The sequence below is a fragment of the Sciurus carolinensis genome, chromosome 1 (genome assembly GCF_902686445.1).
Source record: "Sciurus carolinensis chromosome 1, mSciCar1.2, whole genome shotgun sequence".
In the NCBI taxonomy this organism is placed as follows: domain Eukaryota; kingdom Metazoa; phylum Chordata; class Mammalia; order Rodentia; family Sciuridae; genus Sciurus; species Sciurus carolinensis.
In genome coordinates, this window is record NC_062213.1 from 85,937,918 (window position 1) to 85,945,342 (window position 7,425).

A 7,425-nucleotide genomic window follows, 5' to 3' on the forward strand; every position below is an offset into this window, starting at 1 on the left:
CATATATATACCCCAGTTTCTTTATCCATTCATCGATTGAGGGGCATCTAGGTTGGTTCCACAATCTGGCTATTGTGAATTGAACAGCTATGAACATTGTTGTGGCTGTATCTCTGTAGTACGCTGATTTTAAGTCCTTTGGGTATAGGCCAAGGAGTGGGATAGCTGGGTCAAATGGTGGATCCATTCCAAGTTTTCTAAAGAATCTCCACACTGCTTTCCAGAGTGGCTGCACTAATTTGCAGCCCCACCAGCAATATATGATTGTACCTTTTTCCCCACATCCTCTCCAACACCTACTATTGCTAGTATTCTTGATAATCACCATTCTAATTGGGGTGAGATGGAATCTTAGGGTAGTTTTGATTGCATTTCTCTTACTACTAAACATGGTGAACATTTTTTCATATGTCTGTTGATTGCTTGTAGATCTTCTTCTGTGAAGTGTCTGTTCATTTCCTTAGCCCATTTGTTGATTGGGTTATTTGTATTCTTGGTGTAAAGTTTTTTGAGTTCTTTATATATTCTGGAAATTAGTGCTCTATCTGAAGTATGAGTGGCAATGATTTTCTCCCACTCTGACATTGCTGATAGTTTCCTTTGCCGAGAGAAAGCTATTTAATTTGAATCTATCCCAGTTATTGATTCTCACTTTTATTTCTTGTGCTATGGGAGTCCTGTTAAGGAAGTCTGATTCTAAGCCAACATGTTGAAGATTTGGACCTACTTTTCTTCTATGAGATGCAGGGTCTCTGGTCTGATTTCAAGGTCCTTATCCATTTTGAGTTGATTTTTGTGCAGGGTGAGTGATAGTGGTTTAGTTTCATTCTGTTGCATATGGATTTCCAGTTTTCCCAGCACCATTTGTTGAAGAGGCTATCTTTTCTCCATTGCATATTTTTGGCCCCTTTGTCTAGTATGATAAAATTGTATTTACTTGGGTTTGTGTCCGTGTCCTCTATTCTGTACCATTGATCCACATATTTTGGTGCCAATACCATGCCATTTTTGTTAATATTGCTTTGTAGTATAGTTGAAGGTCTGGTATTGCTTCACACTTCCTGCTAAGGATTGCTTTAGCTATTTTGAGTTTCTTATTCTTCCAGATGAATTTCATGATAGCTTGCTCTATTTCTGTAAGATACATCATTGGGATTTTAATTGGAATTGCTTTGAATCTGTATAGCACTTTTGGTAGTATGGTCATTTTGACAATATTAGTTCTGCCTATCCAAGAACATGGGAGATCTTTCCATCTTCTAAGGTTTTCTTTAATTTCTTTCTTTAGTGTTCTGTAGTTCTCATTGTAGAGCTCTTTCACCTCTTTTGTTAGATTAATTTCCAAGTATTATTTTTTTTTTGAGGCTATTGTGAATGGGGTAGTTTTCCTAACTTCTCTTTCAGAGAATGAAAATGCATTAGATTTATGAGCATTGATCTTATATCCTGCTACTTTACTGAATTCACTTATAAGTTGTAAAAGTTTTCTGGTGGAATTTCCAGGTTCCTTTAAGTATATTATCATGTCATCAGCAAATAGGATGGTTTGAATTCTTCTTTTCCTATTCATATCCCTTTCATTTCCTTGGTCTGTCTAATTGCTCTGGCTAGAGTTTCGAGGACAATGTTGAATAGAAGTGGTGAAAGAGGGCATCCCTGCCTTGTTCTAGTTTTTAGGGGGAATGCTTTCAGTTTTTCACCATTTAGAATGATATTGGACATGGGCTTAGCATAGATGAATTTTACAATGTTAAGGAATATTCTCACTATTCCTATTTTTTCTAATGTTTTGAGCATGAAGGGATGCTGTAATTTACTAAATACTTTTTCTGAATCTATCAAAATAATCATGTAATTTTGACTTTAAATCTTATGATATGGTGAATTACATTTATTCATTTCCAAATGTTGAACCAACCTTGCATCCCAGGATAAAACCCACTTGATTGTGGTGCACTATCTTTTTAATATATTTTTGTATGCAGATTTGCTAAAATTTTATTGAGAATTTTTGCATCAATGTGCATTAAGGATATTGGTCTGAAATTTTCTTTCCTCAATGTGTCTCTGTCTGATTTAGGTATCAGGGTAATATTGGCTTCACAGAATGAGTTTTGGAGGGTTCCCTCCTCTTCTATTTCATGGAATACTTTGAGTAGCAATGGAATGAGTTCTTCTTTAAAGGTTTTGTAGAAGTCGGCTGAGAACCCAGCTGGTCCCAGACTTTTCTTTCTTGGTAGACTTTTGATGATTTCTTCTATTTCATTACTTGAAATCGATTTATTTAAATTTTGTATGTCCTTCTCATTCAGTTTAAGTAATACATATGTCTCTAGAGACCTTTTAATGTCTTCAAGATTTTCTATTTTTTTGGAGCATAGATTTTCAAAGTAGCTTCTAATTATGTTTTGTATTTCACTAGTGTCTGTTGATATTTCCTTGTTCAATCCGAATTTTAATAATTTGGATTTTCTCTCTCCTTCTCTTTGTTAGTGTGACTAGGGTTTATCCATTTTGTTTATATTTTCAAAGAACCAACTATTTCTTTTGTCAATATTTTCGATTGTTTCTTTTTTTTCAATTTCATTGATTTCAGCTCTGATTTTTACTATTTCCTGTCTTCTACTACTTTTGGTGTTGCTCTCTTCTTCTTTTTCTAGGGCTTTGAGCCATAATATCAGGTCGTTTATTTGTTGATTTTTCCTTCTTTTATTGAATGCGGTCCATGAAATAAATTTTCCTCTAAGAACTGCTTTCATCGTGTCCCAGAGATTTCGATATGTTGTTTCTTTGTTTCATTTACCTCTAAGAATTTTTTAATTTCCTTCCTGATATCTTCTGTTATTCATTCATCATACAAGAGCATATTGTTTAATCTCCAGGTGTTGGAGTAGCTTCTGTTTTTTACTCTGTCATTTATTTCTAATTTCAATTCATTTTGATCTGATAGAATACTAGGTACTATCTCTATCTCCTTGCATTTGCTAACAGTAGCATTGTGGCATAATACATGGTCTATTTTAAAGAAGGATCCATGTGCTGCTAAGAAGAAGGTGTATTCACTCTTTGTTGGATGGTATATTCTATAAATATCTGTTAAGTCTAAATTATTGATTGTGTTTTTGAGATCTATGGTTTCTTTGTTCAATTTTTGTTTGGAGGATCTGTCCAGTGGTGAGAGAAGTGTGTTAAAATCACCTAGTACTATTGTGTTGTGGTCTATTTGATTCCTGGCAATGAGAAGGATTTGGTTGACGTATATGGATGAGCCACTGTTTGGGGCATAGATATTTATGATTGTTATATCTTGCTGATTTATGCTTCCCTTAAGCAGTATGTAATATCCTTCTTTATCCCTTCTGACTAATTTTGACTTGAAGTCCACATTATCTGATATGAGAATGGATACTCCAGCTTTTTTGCTGGGTCCATGTGCATGGTATGTTTTTTCCCATCCTTTCACCTTTAGTCTGTGGGAATCTCTTTCTATGAGATGAGTCTCTTGCAGGCAGGAAATTGTTGGATCTTTCTTTTTAAGTCAATCTGCCAGTCTATGTCTTTTGATTGATGAGTTCAGGCCATTAACATTCAGGGTTATTACTGAGATATGATTTGTATTCCCAGTCATTTGGCTCATTTTTTTTTTTTTTTTTTTTTTGACACGACGTGATTTCTCCTTTATTTGGTTGTTCCTTTAGGGTAGTTCCTCCCTTTGATGATTTACATCATTGTTTTTCATCTCTTCCTCATGGAATATTTTGCTGAGAATATTCTGTAGTGCTGGCTTTCTTTTTGTAAATTCTCTTAGTTTTTGTTTTCATGGAAGGATTTTATTTCATCATCAAATCTGAAGGTAAGTTTTGCTGGGTATAAGATTCTTGGTTGGCATCTGTTTTATTTCAGAGCTTGAAAAATGTTGTTCTAGGCCATTCTAGCTTTTAGGGTCTGGATTGAAAAATCTGCTGATATACGTATTGGTTTCCTCCTGAATGTAATTTGATTCTTTTCTCTCCCAGACTTTAAAATTCTGTTTTTATTCTATTCTGTATGTTAGGTATTTTCATTATAATGTGCCTTGGTGTGGGTCTGTTGTAATTTTGTATATTTGGAGTCCTATAAGCCTCTTGTACTTGATTTTCCATTTCATTCTTAAGATTTGGGAAATTTTCTGATATTATTTTATTGAATAGATTGTTCATTCTTTTGGTTTGTTTCTCTAAGCCTTTCTCAATCCCAATAATTCTTAAATTTGGCCTTTTCATGATATCCCATAATTCTTGTAGATTCTGTTCATGATTTCTTACCATCTTCTCTGTTTGGTCAACTTTGTTTTCAAGATTAAATATTTTGTCCTCAATATCTAAGGTTCTGTCTCCCAGGTGTTCTATCCTATTGGTTATGCTTTCTATGGAGTTTTTAATTTGGTTTATTGTTTCCTTCATTTCAAGGATTTCTGTTTGGTTTCTTTTCAGTATCTCTAACTCTTTATTGAAATGATCTTTTGCTTCCTGTATTTGCTCTTTTAACTGTCAATTGGTGCGATCATTCAATGCCTGCATTTACCCTTTCATCTCATCATTCAGTGCCTGCATTTGCTCTTTCATCTCCTCATTTGCTTCCCTGATTGTTTTGATTATGTACATTCTGAAATCCATTTCTGACATTTCTTCTACTGTGCTGTCATTGGATTTTATTGCTATACCATCTAGGTTTGTTTGGGACATTTTCTTCCCTTGTTTTCTCATATTGTTCAGGTATCTACCCCTCTAGTAGTGAAACTCTGGGATATTGCAGATTTCCTCTATTGACTAATATTGTCTCAGTAGATTTCCAATAACTCACCTCCTAGCCTTCAGTAGCCTCACATCTTGGAGGAACTTGATAATGTGGTGCTCCACTAGGAAGCTGGCCTTCTAAAGGTGGTGACCTTCAGGTGGGGTATATTCCCTGGTGGCGCCAAGTTGGTCCCGAGTCTCTCAATACCTCCTCTTCTTGACTCCTTGGTCTTGTCAAAGGTCCTCTAGTCTCCTGTAGGTGACTCAGGAAGGAAGATCCCCTTCCAGTGATGATGGCCACACCCTCAGGTATAATTCAAAATGCTTGCACCAGCCTATAAGGAAGCCTCTGGCTAGCTCCACCATGCAGGCAGGCTGGTTCGTCTGCCACCTTGCTCCACGATGGTGACAGACCTGGGCATGGTGGTCGGGCGGGTTCACTCAGTGATGGTGTCTGTCTTCAACCTGGTGGTTGGGCGGGTTGGCTGCCCGCCACCTAGCTCCGCAAGGCAGGTGGGTGGGTGCCTGCCTGCTACCTCCACGATGCAGGTGGCCTGACTCACCAGCCAGCTCACTCTGGGACCACAACCAACCAGTGATCAGTTTTTTAAATTATTTGTTTTGTTTACATATACATGACAATAGAGTGTACATCATCACAGATCAACTTATGAACTTTCTAAACTTCTCTGCCATTTTTTCCACTGTGATGTCAATTTATTATCGATGTATTTTGGTTTGTTTGGGGTGGTTTGCCTCCTTGCTTTTTCATGTTGTTTGTATGTCTACCCATTTATCAGTATGGATCTGAGGCAGTAGAGTTCTACCCTGTGGACTTATACTGTCCACAAAGGTTTCTAGTTCCTTACAATTTATGGGAAGACAAATAATAACAACCACCAATGCAAACAATATACAGCAGTAAACCAAACAGTTTCTGCTATGACATCTACAATGTTAATTTTCACAATAAACAGAAGATATGTGATCAATTATTGCCCACAGTAAAAACAGTAAGTTTGCAAAAGGGTTTACAATTTCCAATGGTGAACAGGGAGAGAACAGAAATGGTATAGAATGTGATTATTATGAAGGAGGAGCAGAGAAAATATAAGTAAAAAATTAAAGGAGGGGTGAAAGAGATAGTAGTAGAGTTTGACTATTAGAAGAAATGAGAGAAAGAGAATCAAAGGAGACAGATAAGTGAAAGAAAAATATATATAATTTTAAATTTCAATTCTCCCTCTCTGCTAGCTCCTTGCCATTGACCTTTTAAAATGTTCCAAAAACAAATAAGACCCAATTCATCCCCACTCCACCATCTACTGATTCCCCCAAATGCTCAAAGACTACATGTGGTCTTCTCTCACTCACAGTTCCCCATACTCCAATTACATCTTCTACTCTTCACAAAGCATCACTCAATTATGTCCCCATCTACCATCATCATGTGATTATGTCAGTGTGAACTTGTCAGAATGACCTTCCTGACCACTAAGTAACATTCAACAGATGGGTTTCCCCTACTTCTGAAAGACTCTCTTTCCTCACCTTTTCTGGAATGACAGTTTAAACTGCCTAAAAAAGCAAGTCAGATACATGCCTATAATCCCAGCAGCTCAGGAGGCTGAGGCAGGAGGATCACAAGTTCAAAGACAGCCTCAGCAACTTACCAAGGCCCTGAGCAACTTAGTGAGATCCTGTCTCAAAATGAAAAATAAAGGGCTAGGGATGTGGCTCAGTGGTTGAAAGCCCCGGATTCAATACCTAGTACAAAAAATAAATAAAAAAATAAATAAAGTCAGAGAAGATTTATGTTGAACAAATTAAGAGAGGCAGTTACCCTAGAATAGTGGCTATTCTTGCTATTGCTATGTTTACATTTTTCTTCGAATCTGTTTATGTCTAATAAATTCATCTACTCATTTAATTTTGTTACATATAAATGTTTCTCTGTTTTGCATGTAAATATCACTCTAGTATTTCTTTCAAACTCTCAGTTTTTCACTCATGAAAAGGAGTGAAATCATACTTGAACAGGCCCTTTAATAAAAGTGGCCCACAAGTCACTTGATGATAATGACTAGAATTAAGGGCATGATTCATAGATAAAATGAAAGACCAATCTTAGGATCTGTCCCAAAATTTCAAGATGTCATTTTAACAGCATATCTCTCCTCTAAAGGATAGAATCCAGTGGCAGAAACCTCAGATACCATAATAAGCAGGGTTTGGAGACACAACCTGCCTACCTAGGTAACCAATACACATTCTTCTAGGACCTACACTGAACCATATTGGTGGGTACCATGGGTCAAAATTCAGTTGTGTAACAGTGGAAGTGGTGGGGGGTGCAGATAATCCACAAAGGACAATGTGGAATGTGGGGGTCTTAAGCTCCCTGCTCTTCTCGACCAGCAACAAGGGAAGGGAGCACTCCTCAAAAAGGCCAGACCGGGATAGGTAGAGCCAACTGACCACCCACATCCAGCCCTCCGGACAGAGGACAATCAGACGCTTCAGGGAGACCAGTCACAGCAGGAACTCGTTTATTGAGGAAATCACACAGCTTTTATGTAGGGTGAAGGCTAGGCAGGAACCAATCAGCTTAAAGGTCAGCAAGGCACGGGGGGGGGGGGGGGGGGGGGGG